Source organism: Magnolia sinica, chromosome 2 (assembly GCF_029962835.1).
Source record: "Magnolia sinica isolate HGM2019 chromosome 2, MsV1, whole genome shotgun sequence".
Classification (NCBI taxonomy): domain Eukaryota; kingdom Viridiplantae; phylum Streptophyta; class Magnoliopsida; order Magnoliales; family Magnoliaceae; genus Magnolia; species Magnolia sinica.
This window is the reverse complement of record NC_080574.1, coordinates 30,385,991-30,408,363: the sequence shown is the minus strand read 5'-3', so window position 1 is coordinate 30,408,363 and position 22,373 is coordinate 30,385,991. Positions and strand designations below refer to the sequence as shown.

At 41.5% G+C, this 22,373-nt stretch overlaps 1 pseudogene; it reads left to right on the top strand.

Annotated features, from left to right (window-relative positions):
- Positions 1 to 22,373, top strand: part of LOC131236861 (uncharacterized) — a 129,859-nt pseudogene that overhangs the window by 47,841 nt on the left and 59,645 nt on the right.

The window sequence follows — 22,373 nt, the reverse complement described above, 5'->3', positions numbered from 1 at the left end:
ATCTGAACCCTTGGCAGCATTATTAATTTTTCCTTATGGCATGTATGGTTGCACCAAATTAGACTATGCACCATTCCCCATTTGAACTTCCAGATTATGCTAGCTTTCCAATCTCCGGCACTACTTTATTGAATCTGAACCCTTGGCAGCATTATTAATTTTTCCTTATGGCATGTATGGTTGCACCAAATTAGACTGATCAATCATGAAATTTCATGATATTTTCATATGCAACCAAATGTACCCTTAACCATGTTGTGGCAGGCCACTGGTTGAAGTGTCAGGATTGCCCCATCGAGGAGCTTTTGTGGGCATGGCTCATCCATGGTGGTGCCCAACACCAAATGTTAGGCCCCACTTCAACATAGGATCATGCAGTACTATACATATGATAGGGCAAGGCAATTATCATATAATTCCTGCTAATTCAGAACCCCATCACTTTTTCGTTTTCTTTTTGCTAGATTAGTTCAAACAGTTAAACATTCCTTTTGGATGATGAAACTCTTTGCCAACTGCAGATGATGACTGTGATCTCCCCTCCGAAAAGAAACACAGGACGGGGCCACAAGCCAGACTAGCATCTCTCACTCTATATACACACCTTTCTCATGTATATTCATCATATCAGCCGTGGAACGTTCCGTCGGCGGCATATTTTTGATCCCTTTGTATTTCCTAACTCTGTTCATATTACATTTTTTGAGCTTTCCTAAAAATGATTTGTACGGAACTGTCTGGTATTGAGGTCTATAAGGCAGTTAATGAGCCATTAATGTTGTTGTCCTGTGTAAGTCGTGATGTTCAGACTTCAAAAGGATTGGATGGGTGGCTAGGATCTTCCTGGATATGAGATTTTGGGGCATCCTTCATCCACGGCTGGGTCCCACCTGTGTGGACTTCGGTGTCCTTGACATATATATGCTGAATTTCTGGTGAAGATTGAAGAGGTCAAACCAGATATGCTAGGGAGGCTTGCGCCTTCTGCCCCACCACATGATGATCCAAACTGTTCAGATGGAAGGTCTACCTGATATGGGTCACATGGCAAGAATCTCAGTGGTAGGAGACGCTGTCAATCCAAAGGTGAGTTGTAAACTGCTTCTGGACAAACTATTTTATACTCACTTTTGCATTGATGGTGAGAACTCTATCGAGTGATGGTTTGGATATGTGGCCCATATGATGAATGGTCCATATCAAAGGAGGCTTACATGATGGGCAGTCCACATCACAAGTGGGCCTCACGTTATGGATGACCCACATCAAGGTGATCCCACGTAATGGATTGTCCAATCAAAGGTAGGCCCCTGATGATGAATGGCCCACATCCAAAGCAGACCCCGCACGATGGATCACCCACATTGAATGTGGGGCCTACACTATAGATGGTCCATATCAAAAATGGGCTCCACATGAGGGGAGGTGGAGATTGAAGGTGGCTTCACAAGATGGACAATAACATTGAAGGTGGGCCCCACATAATCGATTGTCCACATCAAAGGTAGGTCTCTAATAATGAATGGCCTACATCCAACGCAGACCCTGCATGGTGGATGACCTACATTGAAGGTGGGGTCTACTAGATGAATGGTCCATATCAAAGGTGGGCCCCACATGATGGACAATAACATTGAAGGTGGGCCCCACATGATGAATGACCGAAATCAAGGTGGGCCTATCATAATGAACGGTCCACATCAAAGGTTGACCCTTATTGATGAATGGTCCACATCCAAGTAGGACTTGCATGATGGTCGGTCCACATCGAAGGTAGGGCCCATATGATTGTTGGTCTACATCAAAGGTGGGCTTGGCATGATGTGCGGTGGACATTGAAGGTGGCCCTCACATGATATACAATTTATTATGATGGTGGACACTACATGATGGATGACCCACATCAAGGTAGGCCCACATAATGGATGGTTCACATAAAGGTGCCAATGATGAATGGCTCACCTATAAGGTGGGCCCCGCATGATGGGTGACCCACATTGAAGGAGGGGCCCATGTGATGGACAATCCAAATCAAAGGTGGACTGCACATGATGGGAGGTGGATATTATAAGGGCCCTCGCATGGTAGACAATAACATTGATGGTGGGCCCTTGTGAGTGTGCTCGTGGGAGTGGACACCCTCACTTACTCAGCTTGGCATTTGGTTTGGTGAAGTTGGAGTAATTAGGATGTTGACTTAGTTGAGATAATATATGCAATTTGGTTTGGAGTCATTTCAGGGTTTGCTCTATCCCCCTTTGGCTAACTAGGAAACGAAAGAATTTCCTTGAAATGACTCCAAAAGCACACTTGCTCGGATTTAATTTCATATGATGTTTTCTGATGATTTCGAACGTCTCCTCCAAGACGGAGGGGTGATCCTTAGCTCTGGTGTTCTTGACTAACATGTGATTGATGTAGACTTCCATGGTACGCCTGTCTATTAGATAAACATTTTATTGACAAGTCGTTGGTATGTTGCTCCTGCATTTTTTATCCCAAAGGGCATAACTTTATAGCAGTAGAGGCTTTTGTCTGTGACGAAGGTTGTCTTCTATTTGTCATGGGAGTGTATTGCAATTTGGTTGTAGCCAGAGTAGGCGTCCATGAAGCTCGAGAGTTCGTGCCCGGCCATATTGTCGATGAGCTGGTCGATCCTAGGGAGAGGAAAGCTATATTTGGGGCAAGCTTTGTTCATGTCAGTGTAATATACACAGACCTGACACTTCCCATTAGATTTTTTTACCAAGACGACGCTAGCTATCCACTATGGGTAGTATATTGAGTAAACTAAGTGACATGCCACCCCATCGATGGGCTAATAGCAATTGATTCTGGATCAAATGCTCGTATTTTCTACCTTATAGACTTGTGGTTGGGGTCTATGTTCGATCGATGGACCGCACCTCTCATATCCATTCCAGACATATCCTGGTGTGACCAGGCGAATACGTCGATGTGTTGTTTCAACTGGTCAATTATCTTTGCCTAGATTTGTGGTTCGAGTAGCGACCCAACTTGGACAGTGCAGGTCGGGTTGGATTCATTAAGCGGGATTGGTACAAGGTCCTCCATTGGATGTCCTCTTTCGATAGAGTCCTCTCGGGGGTTAAGTGAAGTGATGGTCATCATTTGTTGTTTTCTCAACGTCAATGAGTAACATCATCGGGCTTCCTATTGATCTCCTTTGACTAGCCTGGTGCCGTGGTTAGTAGGGAACTTCATCGTGAGGTGATATGTTAATACGACTGCTCGAAAAGTGTTAAGGGAAGGTCATCCAAGGATGATGTTGTAGACGGAGGGGCAGTCGACCACCAGGAAGTCGATCATGGTCGTTGATTGGTTTTGTCTTTCTCCTGCCGTGATTGGAAGCTGGATGGATCCTTCCAAGGTGACTTTATCTCCCGCGAACTCAAGCAATGGGGTTTTGATAGGTCGGAGTCGGTACCTTTCGATCCCAATCTTGTCAAATGCTTTGGTGAAGAGGATGTCGGTCGAGCTGCTGTGTCCACCAGAATTCAAAACATTTTGCAGTTTGCTATAGTCATAGTCATTACCAATGCGTCGTCATGGGGATGGTGGACACCTTGGGCACCCTCCTCTGTAAAGGCTAGATCGCAAGGTATCATTCTCTGCTCCTTTGGAGGTCTACTAGTGAGCAGATATGGTGTTCTGAGCCGCAGTAGCTGATACTTCGGGCATGGGCGCTCCGAGGTTTGTTTGAGTTGCCTCCCCCAGCGAGCTTGCTGAAGATAGTGTAGATTTCCCCAATGGGCTTGTTATCGATAGGTTGCCCGTCTTTTAGGTCGGCCCGTTCATCTCTTTTGGTGACGTATTCTCTCAAGTGCCCATTACGAACAAGAGCTTCAATTTCTTCTTTTAGATCGAAGTAGTCGTTAGTTGAATGGACACGGTCACGATGGAAATGACAATATTTTTGCTTATCGGCGTCGGATTTCATCTTATTCAGCCACTTTAGGATTCGTTTGTCTCGAACTTCCATGAGGACCTCCTCGGGCGTCATGTTAATAAGGGTGTATGAACTGAATCTCCTCTCAGGTCGTTTGCCTGAGAGTTGGCCTCTAGAAGGTTTGTCGTCTTTCATCCTCTTATTACTATTGGTCGAGGTCAGCTCCTCCTTGGGCCGTTTCTCTTTGGTTGAGGTTTCCTTGCGCCGAGCTGCCCTCCACAAGCTAGCGACTTCTTTGACGTTGGAATATTTATACGCTCTGTTAAGCAGGGCAGCCACTGTTGTAGGATGACTTTTGTCGAGCGAAAAAAGAAACCTTCATTCTCTTAGGCCTCCCATCATGATGGTCAAAGTAATTTTCTCGAAATGTGCATGTACGTACATCGTTTCTAGGTTGAAATGTTTGATGTAATTTTTTAGTAGATTGCCTTCTTTTCCCCCTGATAAAGTTGGTGATGAAGGCTTTGCTGAGCTGCGTGAAAGAACTAATTGATTGTGGCTTCAGTTGTCGAAACCACGTCTAAACTGCTCCTGTTAGGGTTAGCAAAAAATGCACGACACATGACTGCGGTCAATGTGCCATGCAATTCCATCCAAGCCCTGAAAGATTCTAGGTTCTTGGTAGGATCAGTGGTTCCGGAGTATGGGGCGATTTAAGGCATACGGAACATCAATGGGAGTTGTGCGTGCATGATGTTGGTAGTGAATGAGAGGGCTCAGGTTTCTTTAAGTATTACCTCCAAGTCGAGGATCAGCTTTGCGCTAGGCGCTCGTTGGACTTGATCGAGCTTAGGCCTTGCCAGCTATTTGCCAACTCGACCTACGGTCTTTGCAGCTTAGCGTGCCCAAGGTTGCCGCTTGCATACATAGTGGCCTCTACTGCAGCTGGATGCCATTGTCACGGCTTTTTTGTCACAATCGTCGACGCATATCGAGGAACTGCTGTGCGTGGGCAGATGACTGTGAGATAGGGACCACTTTGATAGAATCAGCTATGGCATCTTATGGGAGCTGGTGGGCACATTGTTACGGCTCGGTGGAAGTCGTCTCAAATCGTCGGCGCCCGCCATCTCGCATGTCCCCTTGTGTGGAGGTGGGATTATAGCTGTTCCAATAGCTGCTTTCATAGAAGTTCATGTAATCATTATCAGACATCTACACTTGTTATAGCTCAAGGAAGACAAGTCGTAGCCTCATCGACTCGGGCGTGGAGATTGTCTATTTGACCCGTTGCCGATTGGCGGAATACTTGTAGCTCGTGAAGGTTCATTTAGGCCTATCTCGATAGGCTTACCGAAGATCCTCGGCCTTCATAGTACATAGGCTAATGGTCTTCACTTCCTCTGGGATTGTGGAATTGAAGTCCCAATGGACAGTGAGCTACAAGTCGGGCCGCTCAGAGGTTTTATCTCTAAAACCGGACCGTTGAGTTGGCAGTTGCACAAGCTTGCCGAGTATTAGGCACTATCAACCTGATTGCTTACTAGTACCCTGCTGGGATAGTAAATAGTCTCTGGTAGTTAATATCCCACTGTCGAGCGATAGTAAATTTGTTCTATTGTTTAATTGTTCGAGTAGAGGGCGTATAAAGTGCGCGGGCTTCGCACTTACGTGCGTGTGTAACGTGGCTACTATGATGCGCGCGTACACACGATTAATGAGACCAGTCGGCGCAAGCGGATAGTGATTGCGATAAAATCAGGTGTTCTTTGCTCCGGTGTGCATAAGGATGACATATCCAAGACTTAAGAGCTAAACCTCATGTTCAGACATCAGTTATGAGCATTGATGAATCTCGATGGGCACGAATTGTGTGCGCGTGAGATGGGCGTAATAGTAGGAGCGTGCGAGCACATTCTTTTACCCCTGTTGCCATTGTCGACGATATGATAGGGATCACCAACGACTTATAATATAACTTTTCCACGAGGCTAAACTATTGATGCGAAATCGTTAACCCTCTTTGGACCATCTAGTGATGCCTGCACTTAAGGAGTTTATGACCAAGGAAGACTAGGCTATGAGCGAGACCACTAATGGCTAATCGAGAAGGAATCAGGTTAATTCATCATTTGAATATTGAGAATTTCAAGGGAGTAAAGATTGCTGTGTACCTACTGCCTCGAATGAGCTTACTCCATTTATTAGGTTGGAAGAGCCGGTGTCATCGAAGTAGGGCACCAGGTTCATTGTTAATAATGTTGGATCGATTATAGCAGATTCGGCCATATCCTTATGTTAATGCAAGTTCTTTACTAGATCCTTAGGAATCTCGGGCACAATCGTCTAGGGGTTGGTTTCGACTTGGATGATGAGCCGATTCACATTAAGGTGTCATGTTGGACCCCATAGGGTGGGTTATTTCAGTTGATGTAACAACTTGACCCATCGATTCACAACCGAGGTCGTTTGCATTCATCTAATGATCAGGATCTTGTGGGTCCAGTGGGTTACTAATGACTCATCTACATGCACAATTTTTCACCATTGTGCTCTTGAGATGAGATCACGACCTTCCTTTGAACTTGGTTCGAAGAGGTTAGAGTCTACGACTTTAAACCCAGCTCGATTGTAAGGGTCTGACCTCAGGTTGCACCATTGTTTGAATATGACCATGACCGGTTGATAGTAGGTGGTCCATTTTCACCTAACACATTATGAAGTTTGCCATGTGAAAATGTTTTTAACATAATTTTACATGTAATGGGCTCACAGTAATCAATGATTGAAACCTTTAGATTTAGAACCTAGATAGGATTGCATTTAAAATGGTGTTAGCTATGCTTGAATTAAGACATATTAAGAGCAAAATGAATCTAGCATTAGTCCAATGAGTAAGACTATACAAGCATGATAACCCATAAATTATCAAATTGATTACTACCTTTGCAGCAACCATAAATTGATTCAATACACTGTGTCTATAATATTCAATACCGATGATGCTCATGTCTCACATGGCACTAATTTAATTTCAATCTTGATCTGCACGACTAGTTGACGAATAGGATTAACACCACAGTCCCACTATATCAAAATAAGAAGAACTATCATTGCAAGCAGAGTTGATAAGGATGATCATAAGATTTGTTAAGGCACTTTACATTTGTCAGAGGCGTGTGTCATGACAAGAGGCCATACCACTAGAATATACACATGATCCAAAACCTTAACCCAGGAGGTACTTATTCATTCTAATGCATCATGGGATCTATGCCATACGTTCTAAAAGAGCGTGTAAATAATGCATAACATAATATTAAGTGTGCTCAATGACAAAACACATGGTTGAAATAAATATTCGGCCACATGTATATGAAACTTTGTCAAGCATTGACAAAGACAGAGTAAAGCATGCAGAAATAGGAATATAAGATATATGACAATGCGTTGATTAGCTGGCCTATCTTGACATTCAAAGCATATATAAGACAAAGGCCGCATCAATTCGGCCCACTATCCTAAAGTTAAGGTGACTATATGCAAGGCCTTGCCAATCGAAGTCTATAAAAATAGCTGATAAGTAAATTAGAGTGTCTAATCAGTTGCCAATTCGAAACACATGAAATCTTTTCATTTGCAATTAATGTTGGTCTATCCAATTTTCATCCCCACATGGATGCTGAATCATCTAGCAATATGGAGCATTTAGTGACATTTAACCTATTAGCTCACAACTTTGTCTACGGTGCAATGTTGTAGTAAATCAAATTTGATCTACACAAGGCAATATCTTTAAGTTTAGTTATATATCAATTTTGTCCAAACATCATTGCAGTCAAGTCAGAGTTATTTAGTTTCCCAGTCTAATATCCTCATTGTTGGATCTTTAATCTTGAATCTATTACTAGTGATTCCTATGCACATCAAATCTTGTTGGCATCAATACCATGACTACTTACAAGTGTCCAAGTTACCAAACGACCTTTTAACCGCTTAGGTTCAAAGGGCCGTCAACCATCTACGGCGGTTTCATCCGCTTGAATTGTCATTGGTTATTACCTTATATTTTATGTTTTCCTTAAGTGTTTTCTTTGTTAATAAATGCCACAAACTATCACTATGATAAAAAGTTCTTGCATCCAAGACAAAAAGAATTAGTTGAAGGATAAACCCTCCAATTTGCACATTAACTGATTCCTTGTCAATGGCCAGTTGAGTTGATGGTCAAATCTTTTCAGATATGGTATTAATCGATATATTTTTGTGCCTGTCACAAGGTGTTCTATTTGATTCGTGTCGCATATGACTTTAGCACACCCAACACATACATATAAGCACACACCCGATCGAATTCAGGCCACCCACTACACGTGGTCGAATTGAAGCTCAACACAATCTAAAAAATGGCCTGAGTTTTAGTACAATGGAAGATAGTCAATGCGGCCACTACGGCTCTAGGAGTCATTACAAAATTCATTGCGCCTTTAACAATTGGATTTGGGTTTTGTCCAATCAACCTCGATTATGTGATAGGGATCTCCTCTATGGGAGATTCCCATGTAAACTCTCATATTGAATATTTCAATCATTTGATCCTACAGAGGCTATGTTGACTGTCCATATTCAAAAGTTAATGACCCAAATTAGCAAAGGTCAAAATAATCTATTGAAGAGTTATTCTTTGTTGTCACATCATAATAAATGGCATGGAACATTACAATATAATATAGATTAAAAGGCCAAGCTCCCTAAGTTATCTCATTGCAATGTGTGGGAGTCTAGGCTAGCAAAGCTACTCACTAGATAACAGTTGATGCCATTAATTTCCTTAGTTACTTCAATTCATTTTGAAAGGCGCTCGAGTGATCTCAAGTGGACCCCACGAAACTCTTTTACAATCACCATGTACAAACATTCTATATCTAGAGTTGTTTCCTGATAGATTTTTTATTATAAGAAACTATTCTCATGAAGAACCCTCTGAGATGGTTGCAAGACATTCAATCCATCCCCACTGGGGTGAATAAAAAAATCAGTCAGATTCAAAATTCAAGTGGGCCATGGCCAAAGGAAATAAAGTGGAGGGGGATGCCCACTCTAAATTTTCACCAGGGCTCACCTGGGTTAACCTAATTTTTTGTTTAACTCTTCATCCAAGCCAAATGAAGGGTCTATATAGCCTGGATTGCATACACACATATCATAGGATGGTTAATGTTCTCATAGGTTCTCATGAAAACCTATTTTTAGAGAAAACTTTTCATTTTGTCCATATGTAATGTTGGGGCTGTCTCTAGATGGACCACCACACGCATGGGCAAACAACAAGCAAGCAGTAAAATGAGTTATGCATTTAAAAAAGTAGACCCCACACATGAATATTTAAGTTGTCCACAATCATTTTCCAAGGTGAATCCCTTAGTCTATAAATCAGGTTGGTCCACTCTTCAAATGTACAACACATGCACAAAAATAGGGACGGCATAGACAAGGGCTGTGAACCGATGATCATTTTCTCCTGATCAACGTCATTAATGTGTGCAACTTAGGAGATGTTCTCCACGAGCAATATTTTAATTGTAAAATAAAAGAAGAGAAAAACTTTGATACTCTGGCACATTACAATGGATGATATGCATGTGCTTAGAAATTAAAAATGGCATACAATTAATTGAAATTAGATTATCCAAATAAGTTTATCCAATAGATAGTCCTTTTTCAACCAACAATTGTCCACAGATGAGCAGTTACATTACCTCCTCATTATCTTTAATACCAAAAATCAGGCTGATTCGGCACTCATGTGGGTCACCATATTAAATTATATCTAAAAAACCTCTAAATTCGTGTGGTATGGCCCACCAGAGTTGAGGGACACTGAAATTTTTTGTCAATTCTTTCATCCCCATGAGGCACATAGGATGAATGGATTAGATGGCTTATAAACACCACAGTGTTCCCTGCACAAAACTAATGGTGACATTCCATCCCAAGTTTTTCAGAGGGTGTGGCCTGTATGAGTTTTGGATGGTCATGATATTTAGTTTCCAACATTAAAATTAGGCAATGTACCTGCTGGATGGGGTGGATTTCATAAATATTCTATCCACATGGCTATTAGCGTGTGAGTACTCAACCGCCATAAGGAACCCCTTGTTGGACTGATGTTCTCATACTGACAGCCGTCCACCCATAGCAGAATGATTTAGGTACCTAGATTCTCCTAAAGAGGAGATTTTTAAAACATGGTCCATCGACTATGGAATACAATATACCCACCGTCTGGATCATCAAATACATGGGCCATGTATATCGTATATTTCCTCAAGGCACAAGACAGGAAGGGCTGGCATGATATACGTAGCTGTAGATTTGAACAGATACTGTAATCCTCCACGGCACCTGTTTCAGTAAGTGCATAAAACACCCAGGTCTGCAGGGCCCACTATGTTATATACCATGAATCCGGTCCGACTCGTTACATAGGTTTGATGAAACATTCACCCCATAGTCCGATCGAAGTTGTTAGGTATTAAAGCTTTTTCAGGTAATTTCTACCGTTGTAAGCTATGTTGGGCCCACCCATGATGTTTATGGAAAATCCACTCCATCCATTCATTTTTGGCGATAATTTCAAAACATTAGAAAATAAAAATTGGATAGATTTAAAACTCAGATGGACCCACACGATTAGAAATAGTGGAAATGAATTGCCTACCATTCAAACTTTTATAGGCTCCAGTATAATGGATAAAGTAGTCCAAATACTCATAAACTCCTTATCATGGGATGGACTGAAATAATTAAAATATTAGCTTGATCCAAAGCTTCTGCAGCCCCATAAATGTTTCCGCCATGAGCCTATGATTTCCATTGTGTTTTCTGTTGTGTGGCCTACTTAAGCTTTGGATCTACCTTAAAATGACATTTGACAAAACATGTGAGCAGTATGAATTTCTCATGAACACCACAGTGAGCCTCACATTGTTTGCCCATCCGAGTCTCTCTAGTCAGCTGGCTCAATGCAAAAGTGTTGCTTTTAACGGGTCTCACATTGCATTTGGTGGCCGGCATTTGACAATCCTCTGCCTATTCAAAGAAAAGGGGAAGTCATCCAAAAATCATTTAAAAATATAGGGGGAGTTGATCAGGTACTACCCCTGCCTGTGCCAGTAGCGGAACAAGCTGGGGATCTGCAGGGCCCAGTTTTATGTATAGTTTTATCCACAACGTCCATCCCTTTTTCCATACCATTTTAGGGTATAATTCTAAAAACGATGGAGATACAAGACTCAAGTGGTGAAGCAGCAATGATAATTATGTGCACCATTGAAACATTCCTATGGCCTGTATGGATGTTTATTTTCTATCCAACCTGTCCATAAGGTCACATATACCTTATGAAGGCACAATACGATTATAAGCTTGATCCAAAACTTCTGCTACACTGAATAGTCTTTTAACGGTGAGTCTTTAATCTCCATTTCGTGGTCTAATTAAGCCTTGAACATGCCTTCGTGAACATGCCTTATTTTTGGGATTATATAATAAAATGATGTGTAAGAATGAATTTATGGTCTGGATAAACATATACATAACGGTGGGCTCCCCAGAGCACAGGCTGTTCCGAGCTCGGAACATGCAGGGGTAGTAACGAATCGGCGCACTGTCCGATAAACATTCATGAGAGAGCGGGTTCGGGGTGGTGCTCGCGGACCCAAGAAAGTCTTGCTCTTACTTTAGGGCCCTACTTTATGCATGTATTCCATATCCATACCGTCCATCCACACATAAGATAATTTTATAGCATGAGCCCAAAATTGAAGCAGATCCAACTCCCAGATGGACTGTACCATGGGAAAGAATGATGATTGACCGTTAACAACTTCTAAGGGGAGAGAAGTTTTGGAACAAGCTAATATTTTCCTTTTCCCTTCATCCAGGTTTATGTGACCTGAACAACAGGTTATATAGAAAATAAATATTACCAAAATATTACGGTGGGCCGAAGGACGTTGTTAATGGTGAGATGTTCAATCATCACTCATTCCTGTAGTATCACTTACCTGAGATCTGGATATGATTCATTTTTTTTTATTATGCCAAAAATGATATGGAAAAGTAGATGGACGGAGTGGATGTAGAATACATACATCACGGGGGGCCTACATTAAGGGACGTACTATCTTGTGGTAGGGCCGCCCGCACCATCTTGTGGTAGCCTAATGGAGAGAAATTTAGGACTGTGGACCCCACCTTTTATCGGGCTGTTTTTATGAAAGAAGACAAACTTTGTTTTGCAACTTAGACCTGCACGTGCTGAGACCGAATTTCAAAATGAAAATACCCCTCCTTTTCACTGCTGTCCACTTTTCCTATCCCCTTCCACTGACTCCGTAGTACCCCATTCTCGGCTCCTAACATCCACACGCCAGATTCCGATCCTGAGATCTTATAAGAAAGATTTTTTTTTCCAATGTACATTTAACTCTTAATATGCATAACCACAAGTATACCCAAATCACAAAGGCAACATCATCATCACATATCCACTAATATAAACATTGAATACAATGCTGCAAGGAAAATACATGTATCGAAGTTAAAGCTCCAGAAGACCGCTACACGCTCCATGCTCAATGTTGCTGCAACCTAACATCACCTGCATGCATCTATCGTGCATAAGCTTATAGAAAGCTTAGAGGGTGGTGTAAGTGTGTGCACAAGGTAAGTGCCAAGTATTTAACGCAATGCCATAATCATACAATGTCGAAATAGGCACAAGATTACGAATCATACGTTATCAGAGTAAGCGAAAATACTAACAAGTCCATGAGTCATACAATATCAAAGTACACAATACAAATCAGCTATGTAAATGAGGAGTTATAAAGAATCAAATATCAGATGCTGGGATGCAATGCAATATACAATTCCTGATGAGTTCATGAATACCGTCAGCCATATCTAGACCATATAAATGTAGAAACACAGTAACTCAAAATGTCATATGCCACGGATGTAATGCAATATGCGGTGCGAATGGAATGACCATGCGGGAGTGTGAAGTCGGGATGATAGTACGTGGTATTGCAGGTTATGGAGTCCATCACAAGGGACTTTTATCCAAACCAGTCACATACCTAAATTTGGATAGTCAGACTCAATGTGGTAAACTCCTGATCTCAGGATAGTCACGCGCCCCAACCAAAATCCTGGCAATTGCGAAGATACACGTAATAAATAGTTGCGCATCACCAGCTCGAGTAGATAGTGAATGAATGAGTATGCAACTCCGGTTTAATAAGTCCGCATATCAGTACAGTTCATCTCTGATATCATCATAGGGGTCTATTACACTCTACGCCAGCTTGCCGCCCCTATCTGACCACACAACTAGGTAAGTGGAAGAGACCTCACTATCTGCCTGCTAATATCGGGCTCGACTCATTGATAGCGGACCCATTTCTCAAGATGATCAAACTCAACCTAGATATTACCCCCTCACTCAGGCGGGTAAGGTTACACCCCCTTCCAACCGATCACGACACAGTGGAAGACGCGGCCTCCTGGTATTCGACACTTGGGCGTTATATATCCACTTAGTCTCGACATTGAGGCGTCCTCTTGTACCAAGAGGGTTTAAGGATTTTCACCCTGGGCCATCTATGGCACCCCGATGCTAGTAACAGATTTTCAGATGTCCCATCTGGTTATCCACGATATGCCTATGGAGGTTATGACCCTGGTGTCGCTAGGGCGTACAGTAATCACAACACACAATGCAAGATGTATGAGTCATACAATCCAGTCATGCATCAATCCTGTGCATACCGTGCGCTCATGTGAGATAACCTTCGCCTATCAGGGAGTCTCATAACAATCTGCCCAATGACATATGCAATGGTTAACCACATCTCATAACAAACATGCAGATGATGTGTATGGGCATGTATCATGATGCTATGCTGTAATATACTCATAATCGGTATCAATAACCAGCATTGACCATCGACCTCGACAATGTGGACATTTAATCAACATTACCCTCAAAGAATGGCCCACATGGAGCCTAAAATATAGTGGGCTCATGGCCTCACATAAGGGCCAGATATACAACACTATGAGCCTCACTCAAGACCTTAATACACATCATGATGGGCTTTTCTCATGGGCCTAACATACATCACAATGGGCTCTATCGCCTAGCCTTCAAACGCATCACAATGGGCCTCATCACATAGGCCTCATATACATCACATTGAGCCTTAAACACGGGCTGAATACACATCAAAACAGGCCTCAAATACGGGCCACATATCCATCACATTGGGCCTCAAACATGGGCCGAATGTACATCACAATGGGCCTCAAATACGGGCCGCATATATATCTCATTGGGCCTTGACAATCGAAATCGGAATCGGCCTCAACAATTGGGATCGGCCTCAACAATCGGCCTTGACAATCAGAATCAGAATCGACAATCAGAATCGGCCTCGATGATCGCCTTGACAATTGGAATCGGCCTCGACAATCAGAATCGGCCTTAATAATTGGCCTCAACAATCGGAATCGGAATCGACAATCAGAATCGACCTCAACAATCGACCTCAACAATCGCAATCGGCCTCGACAATCGGAATCGGAATCGGCCTCAACAATCGGAATCGACCTCAACAATTGGAATCAGCCTCGATAATAGGAATTGGAATCGGCCTTGACAATTAGAGTCGGAATCGATGAGAATGAGCCTAATAAAGCCTAACGGAAGGTCACAATGTGGACATTCAACCATCATTGCCCATCAATGTAGACATTTAACCAACATTACTCCCAAGGAGTAACCCATACAAGGGATTCATACACAACGTATCGGGTCATACATACATCGCATTGGGCCTCAACCATGGGCCTCGAATACATCACAATAGGCCTCAGCACATGGGTCATAAATACATCACATTGGGCCTCATATATAGGCCTCAAATATACATCTAGTGTGTTGCATCAATGGGCCGCACCAATGGGCCTCGCATAAATGGGCCACAAATACATCAAGTAGGCTGCATCACATAGGCCTTAACAATGGGTTTTATATACATTAAGTGGGTCGTATCAATGGGCCGCACTAATGGGCCTCGCACAAATGGGCCACAAATACATCAAGTAGGCCACATCATATGTGCCTCAACAATGGGTTTTATATACATTAAGTGGGCCGTACCAATGGGCCATACCAATGGTCCTCGCACAAATGGGCCACAAATACATCAAGTAGGCTACATCACATGGGCCTTAACAATGGGTTTTATATACATTAAGTGGGTCGTATCAATGGGTCGCACCAATGGACCTCGCACAAATGGGCACAAATACATCAAGTGAGCCGCATCACATGGGCCTCAACAATGAGTTTTATATACATTAAGTGGGCCGTATCAATGGGCCGCACCAATGGGCCTCGCATAAATGGGCCACAAATACATCAAGTGGGCCGCATCACATGGGCCTCAACAATGGGTTTTATATACATTAAGTGGGCCGTATCAATGGGCCGCACCAACGGGCCTCATATACATCAAAAAGGAATCATATCGAAAGATCATTTGGATCGAACCACAAATAGCAGTGAGGATAATGATTTCCACTGTTGAAACTCCACAGGGCCCACCATAGCATTTATTTTCCATCCAATCTGTTCATATAGTCACAAGGACTTGATTAAAGAGGAAAACAAATATCATTTTGATCCAGAACTTATGTGACCCCAAACTCTTGCAACGGTGGACGTTCAATCCTTCACTGGTTTTATAGTGTGGTCCACTTGATAGATGGTGCCGATAAAGCACATGCATTATGGTGCATCCCACCGTCCAACAATCTGGACGGTGGAGATAAAACACATGAATTATGGTGTGGTCCATGGTCCAGATGGACGGACAGCGTGGATGTGAAACAAATACATCATGATGGTTCACCGTCCAGCCATTTAGACGGTTGGAATAAAACACATAAATCACCACGCTGCACGTACGGCAGCTGTACGTCAGGGGTTCCACCAGATCTAACACATACTTCAAGATGGGCCTCACATGCACCGTCCAGACCGACGGTGCGTATATAAGACATATAAATCAAGGTAGGGCCCCACTCCACACGTGCAACACGTATGGGTGGGCCCCACCGTTAGAAAAACTGACGAACGGCTTGGATATCATATCATGATGGAGCCCACACGATTTGCTGGCGTCAGGAGGTGGGTCCCTAGTGCAGCACGTGCCGTATGTACACCGGCCAATTTCCTTCCTCAGGAGGTGGGTACCACGTGAGGCCCACCAGATATATATGTTTATGTGTGTGTGTTATATATATATATATATATATATATATATATATATATGGGAAAAGGTTCCGTACGCTTGACCTTACCATAGCATTTCGTAAGGTTGAGCGCTGTTAGATTACTGGCAGTCGGATGGAGGCGGTTGCATCCAATGGCTGATGTTTTAACGTCACTTGAAAGAGGATAACCGGTGATACCGGTATCATTGTGGCCGAGCGCGTACACGGCCATCTAAATAGGAATTTTTTACCCCGTTGAAGCCCTGGCCGTGCAACCATCTCTCTCTTTTCCTGAATTTAGTCCGGCATCAACATCCCTGTGCAGCCCTTCTCTCTCCCTCAATCCCTACCAGCAGCCACACCCCTGTGTAGCCGCCTCCACCTCTCTCTCTCTCTCTCTCTCTCTCTCTCTCTCTCTCTCTCTCATTCCCTACCACCATGCAGTCAGGTAAGGCCCCTGTTTTTTTTTTGGTATGGTTTCTATTTTACATCATGAGCAATTGCATCCGGATAACCCATCATCGTCATGAGTTTTTTTTAATTGTATTTTATTATTATTATTATTTTTTGTATCTGTCATTGCTTTTGTTTTTGTTGTTCTTTTATAAACAAAAACCAATACAAATGGGTTTGCAGATGGGGCATTGTATTTGAACGTGGATGAAACAAATGGGTTTCCGGATCATTGGATTGAGGTTGTTTTTTAGAGGTTGGAAAATCAAATGTGGGCCCTATCTTCATGTCTGGTCAGGTTATCTGACTGAAGTGATTTTTGAGAGGGATAAGCAACTTAGGTTATTTTGTGAAATTCATTGATTTATAACATCTTAAGAAGTGTTCCATGTTAATTAAGATTTTTAAATATGATCTATGGAGGACAACAAAAATTTTGCACCAAGTTAGTACATGTGGGACCCACAGTTGGTTTATCAAAGCCATCAATCTGTGGATGGAAAATGACAAAAAATATCAGAATTGGAAGATCCTAGCCATTTAACTTTTAGCCTTTTCTCCATTGTGTATGGATTGTTGGATCTTTTTTTTTCCTTAACTGTGTATTTGTACGCGGATGATGGAAAGGTTAGAGTGGACCAGCTGAGGACATGTTTTGTGCATGTCCCTCTGTGATAGGAGCCATCATATGAATGGCTTGGTTGAACCATGGCCCTACATGTACAAACTCAGGGCACGACAGGAATTTAATGCTTATGATGTCCTCTAAAGATTTTTTTTTTCTTTTTATTTTTGGGTTAGCTTGTTAGCGCACACCCTACTGTCAGCACACACTCTGCTGTTAGCCACCCTCACTAGGGAATCGATACCAAGACCTCAATGTTAAAACGAAGGTATATTAACTTAGTCTACCACTTGAGCTATGGATAAGGAAAAAGATTATATTTCCTCTTCTCAGGGATTGAAAATCTCAATAACCAACAATCTAATATCTAACACATAGTTATGATTAATTGAAATTAGATTTTAATTTTAGGCATGGATGCAGTCACATGCATCACAGTGGGTCCCACAGTCAGGGGTTCCACCCACCTCGGCAGATCCAGGGATCCACTGAAGCCGTACCCATGACACACACCCCATCTAGTTCAAAGCATAATTCTGAAAGGGGCTCAAGCTTGTATGTGAGATCCTTTTCTTATGAAAGAGTTAAAATTCTCTTAACCAATGTAGGATAAAAACAAGATTTTTATAAAAACACTTGTTTGTTTTGAAATCTCTAAAAACGGATCACAGTAGATATCAACGTAGAGTAATGCCATCCTACCTTTCAGATGTCATTCAAACATTATTAACTGCCTTGAAAGACCTTTTTCCAATAATAAGACAGCGAAGGGACTTGACTTCCTCTCTCAGTAAACAGGTTAAACTTACCTATAGTGGCTCCTTGGAATTTGAACAGTTGAACTTATGTCACTGTGTGCCATGTGTATAATTATTGAAGGACTGGAATAGTCTATAACAACTATTTTACACAGAAGAACACCCACGCTCTCGTGCCATATATGTGAAATCCACTGTCTATCTTGTGAGAACCTTTATGCTAACCATACATTGTTAAGATTTGTAATTCTTCATTGTTAAGATTTGTAATTCTTCAATGTATTAATGGTTGTGAGAACCTTTATGCTAGCTATACATTGTTAAGATTTGTAATTCTTCATTGTTAAGATTTGTAATTCTTCAATGTATTAATGGTTGTGAGAACCTTTATGCTAGCTATACATTGTTAAGATTTGTAATTCTTCATTGTTAAGATTTGTATTTTGTGAAAGGCACCACCAGCTTGGGTCCTTTACTCAGAAATTCAGAGTAGCCATGGCATGCATTTCTCTACTAACTTGTGTAGATTCATACAAACCTAAATGTATTCATAGTCAAGACAGAGAAATCTCATGTACAACTAGTTGTATATATGTAAACAAATCATGCAACTAGCTGTGTCTAGAGCCCACCGTGATGTGTGCTCAGTCGCCTCACCATGAACGTAGGGTAGTCCAAAAATCATGCCAATAACCATATCAGGTGGGCCACCATCTGAATTATTCGGAGGTTTCTATGTGGTTGTCAATTGTTTCAAGCGATGTAACCAACCTAATTATTGGATTGGCCTGAGATATCATGGCAGGCCCCACACGAAGCTATTTGCATGAACTTCTCACATACAACTACCTGCGTGTGAGATATTCTCTCTGATAAAAACCTATATTTTGCTAATTAATCTCATCTTTCTCTTACCACAGCTTGGTGGGCCATCTTACTCAGTCCCATTGGGGAGGAGGGATGCAAGAACTGCAAGCAGAGATGGAGCAAACAGCGATCTTCCAGCGTTCTTCGATGACCTTGATAGACTCATTCAGCTATTTAGCAACAAGAGGTTTAGCGCGAGGGAGATGGTCGCATTGTCCGGTGCACACACCGTCGGCCAGGCTAGGTGTGACAAATTCAATCAAGTGGATCCTAATTCCCAAACTAGTGTTGATAAAACACATTCTTCATAGGGATGTCCACAAACAAAGCAGAAGCATGAATGATGGTCTTGTTGCCAAGGTTTATTAACTTGAGATTCTCTTTCGGTGACAGAAGAATGATGGTGGTTCCTTGAAATGTTGATTCAGAATATGGGATGGAAGCCAATGTTGACTAACTGGGGCAATATGTAGCGACTTTGTTATTTATTATTATTATTTTTAATTTTCCTTGTTTTACAAGATCATTGTAATTAGCTACTTCTTGAATGTGTCCTTGATACATTGAATTGTATGACAATAAATGTAAATTTTAATTCTTTAATCATGTATTTCTTATTGTGGATGTTGCATTTGTGGGTTGGATGTAGCACCCAAATTTGGCAAAGTAAAATAACCTTCTACTATTCCTGTGCATATGATTCAAAAACCACAAGGTGAATCTTGCAAAATGTAATTCTCAGCCCATTTAGTAAACAGGTAATGCTTGCGCTGAGCTAACCTGACTCATGCCAAACTTCAATACAGGAATCTGGTTAGGCTCTTGGGTTGTTGCTTGGAAGGAGAAGAGAAGCTGCTAGTGTATGAATATGTTCCTAACAGGAGCCTTGACACATTTCTGTTTGGTGAGTCCAATTACACTAAAATGATTCAGTAGGAGGTTGCATTTGGATGTTCAACTGAATGAAATTGCAATGAGGTCGGATCCAATGCAAATGTTTTATACAAAAAGCTTAACATACAAATCGACATGTGGGGCCCATCATGATGTTTTAGTGACATCCAATTCGTCCATCAAGTGCATTCGCCAGTGTTCTCCTTCATAGAAAAAAATTTGGCTGATCTAGTGCTTAGCTGACCCACACCACAACATAGAGTTGGGATGGCGACATGTGATTTTTGTGTTTTTGTCTACAAATTATAGCAAAAGCCAAAACGTGGGCTCATGGAGAAACTGTGCTGGAAGTGCAATGAATCTTGAAATTTCTACACAACTTCAACTTGTCCCGTTTTGGGATATGATTCCTGATCACATGGATCCCATTTTGGCTAAAGTAAAATATCATTTTTGTATAAATATGTATAGTTTAGAAATTTAAAGTAGTGGCCCCCAACATATCATGTAGGTGGGGCCCATCACAGACGCCCAAAGGTGCCCCAAAAATATGAAATCAAAAATACAATTTTTGAAACACACTGTATCAACTTGCTTCCAAAAGAAGGGGCAAAGTCTACGGATGAACCGTAGTAAATATCTATGGCTACGATTATCTTCTGTAGCACATTCATCCGTAGCAATTTTTTAGTACGAATTAAATCTGTAGCTATATATTCCGGAACTCAAAGACACATATAGCTATGGTTTATAGATAAATAGCTACAGTTAATAGCCGTAGCTATTTGCTATATGTAATAAAAAAAATAAAATTATAACAATTGTATTTCTTACCACCGTAGTACATGCCCTGATAGAATTTATAATAATGTCTCTCGTATACATTATCATCATTCATGCTCGGCACTGCAGAATGGATGGCATCTTCTAACTGTACACATAATAGGATCAGAGACAAGGGGGCAAAAAGCTTGCTACGGGAAAACAACAGAGCAATGTTACTTGTTGCTTTGTGCTGTAACCCTTGCTCTCGTCATCACAACCAGTAAAGGCTGCTATGCAAGCTTGTTTAAACAATGGCTGCTTCATTATATGGGCTCATCCGAGCAAGAACTGTGGGGTAATCAATTGGAAACAATCTCAAAATTTCATCAATGTGTCATGCTGTGAGCTTGAATCTCAATTTGGCAAGAACAACTTGAAAAATTGGAGACCTAGCCTGTACACAGAGTACCAGGTTTCCTTGAATGTGAACTGCACTCAAATTGGACATCAGCACAGTGACCTGGAGAGATCATTTGGTGGGGTCCCGATTGGGAATTCCTGCTGATGCATCCAATCAATGTAATGGTTGGTTTTTGAGGAATGTTGGCAAAATGGTCTACAATAGTGCAAATGATCCATCATCTTGGTGGCCAGGATCTCCCAATCCATGCAATTTGCGAAAAGTGATCTATATATCAAAGATATCCATCCAACAAAATGGCTGAATGATTGGGTGTTTTGCCATGTCCAATAGAAGTGCAGCTCATCATGTAGGCAATTTCGTCAAGGTTTCCTCTCCGTGTGATACGCCTGTTGTCACAGGAACAGCTGATGAAAGCACACAAGTAATGTTGATCACAAATGATTTGATACTATTTTCACAATAAAAGATTCTTGCCTGCAGTTCATGTCAAGCTTCTTTGAAAACTTTACAAATGGATATAGTGATTTGTGTGAAGCATTTTTTTTTTTTTTTCAAATTCTAAAAAGTTTCAAAAAATAAAAAAGATCAAAAAGTGGATTTTGTAGAACTCATTTGAGGAACCTCTACAAGAAGTGACATTTATCAAATGGCACAAAATCAAGTAGATTACCTATCTAAATGTGATGGATCCAAGTTTCTCAACATCAATGAAAGCAAAGACCTGTTTCTGCATTCTCCACTTCTCTTCTTTCCCATAATCATCAATATGATTGTATATAGTCAACCTATAACTAGTAACTTCCAGAAAATGAGTTTGAACTGGATAAACTGGATATGTAAAAACCTGAAAACAGAACAGAGAGCCTCAGTTGAACATCACATTCCACAGGACCAGCACCAAGTTCATACTGACAAAACTTTTTTTTTTTGGAAAGATCTGAAGTCATACTGACAAAACTCTAGATCCAAGAAGTAAAATCTAGAATAGCATAAATGAATTTCTGCAGTTGAGGCCTTAGGAATTTAAAAACACAAAATGAAAGTTAGCGTTTTCTAGCATTAGAGAGCCAAATTCAAAGAAACAAAACAGCCAAATGCCATTTCAGAGTCTTCCAGAAAGAAAGGTAAAAAATGAAAAAAAAAGAAGAAAAGAAAAACCCACTTGAGTTCTTTGGCCTTTGTACCATAAAGCTTGAGTTGTGTTTCAAGACCGTGGCTCCCACACGAATCACCTCCACTACTGCCATTGGGTTGTTTATCAATCAAACACACTTGCACCTCATCACTCCCAGTCCCAAGCGATATGGTCATTTGTATTCTACAAGTTAA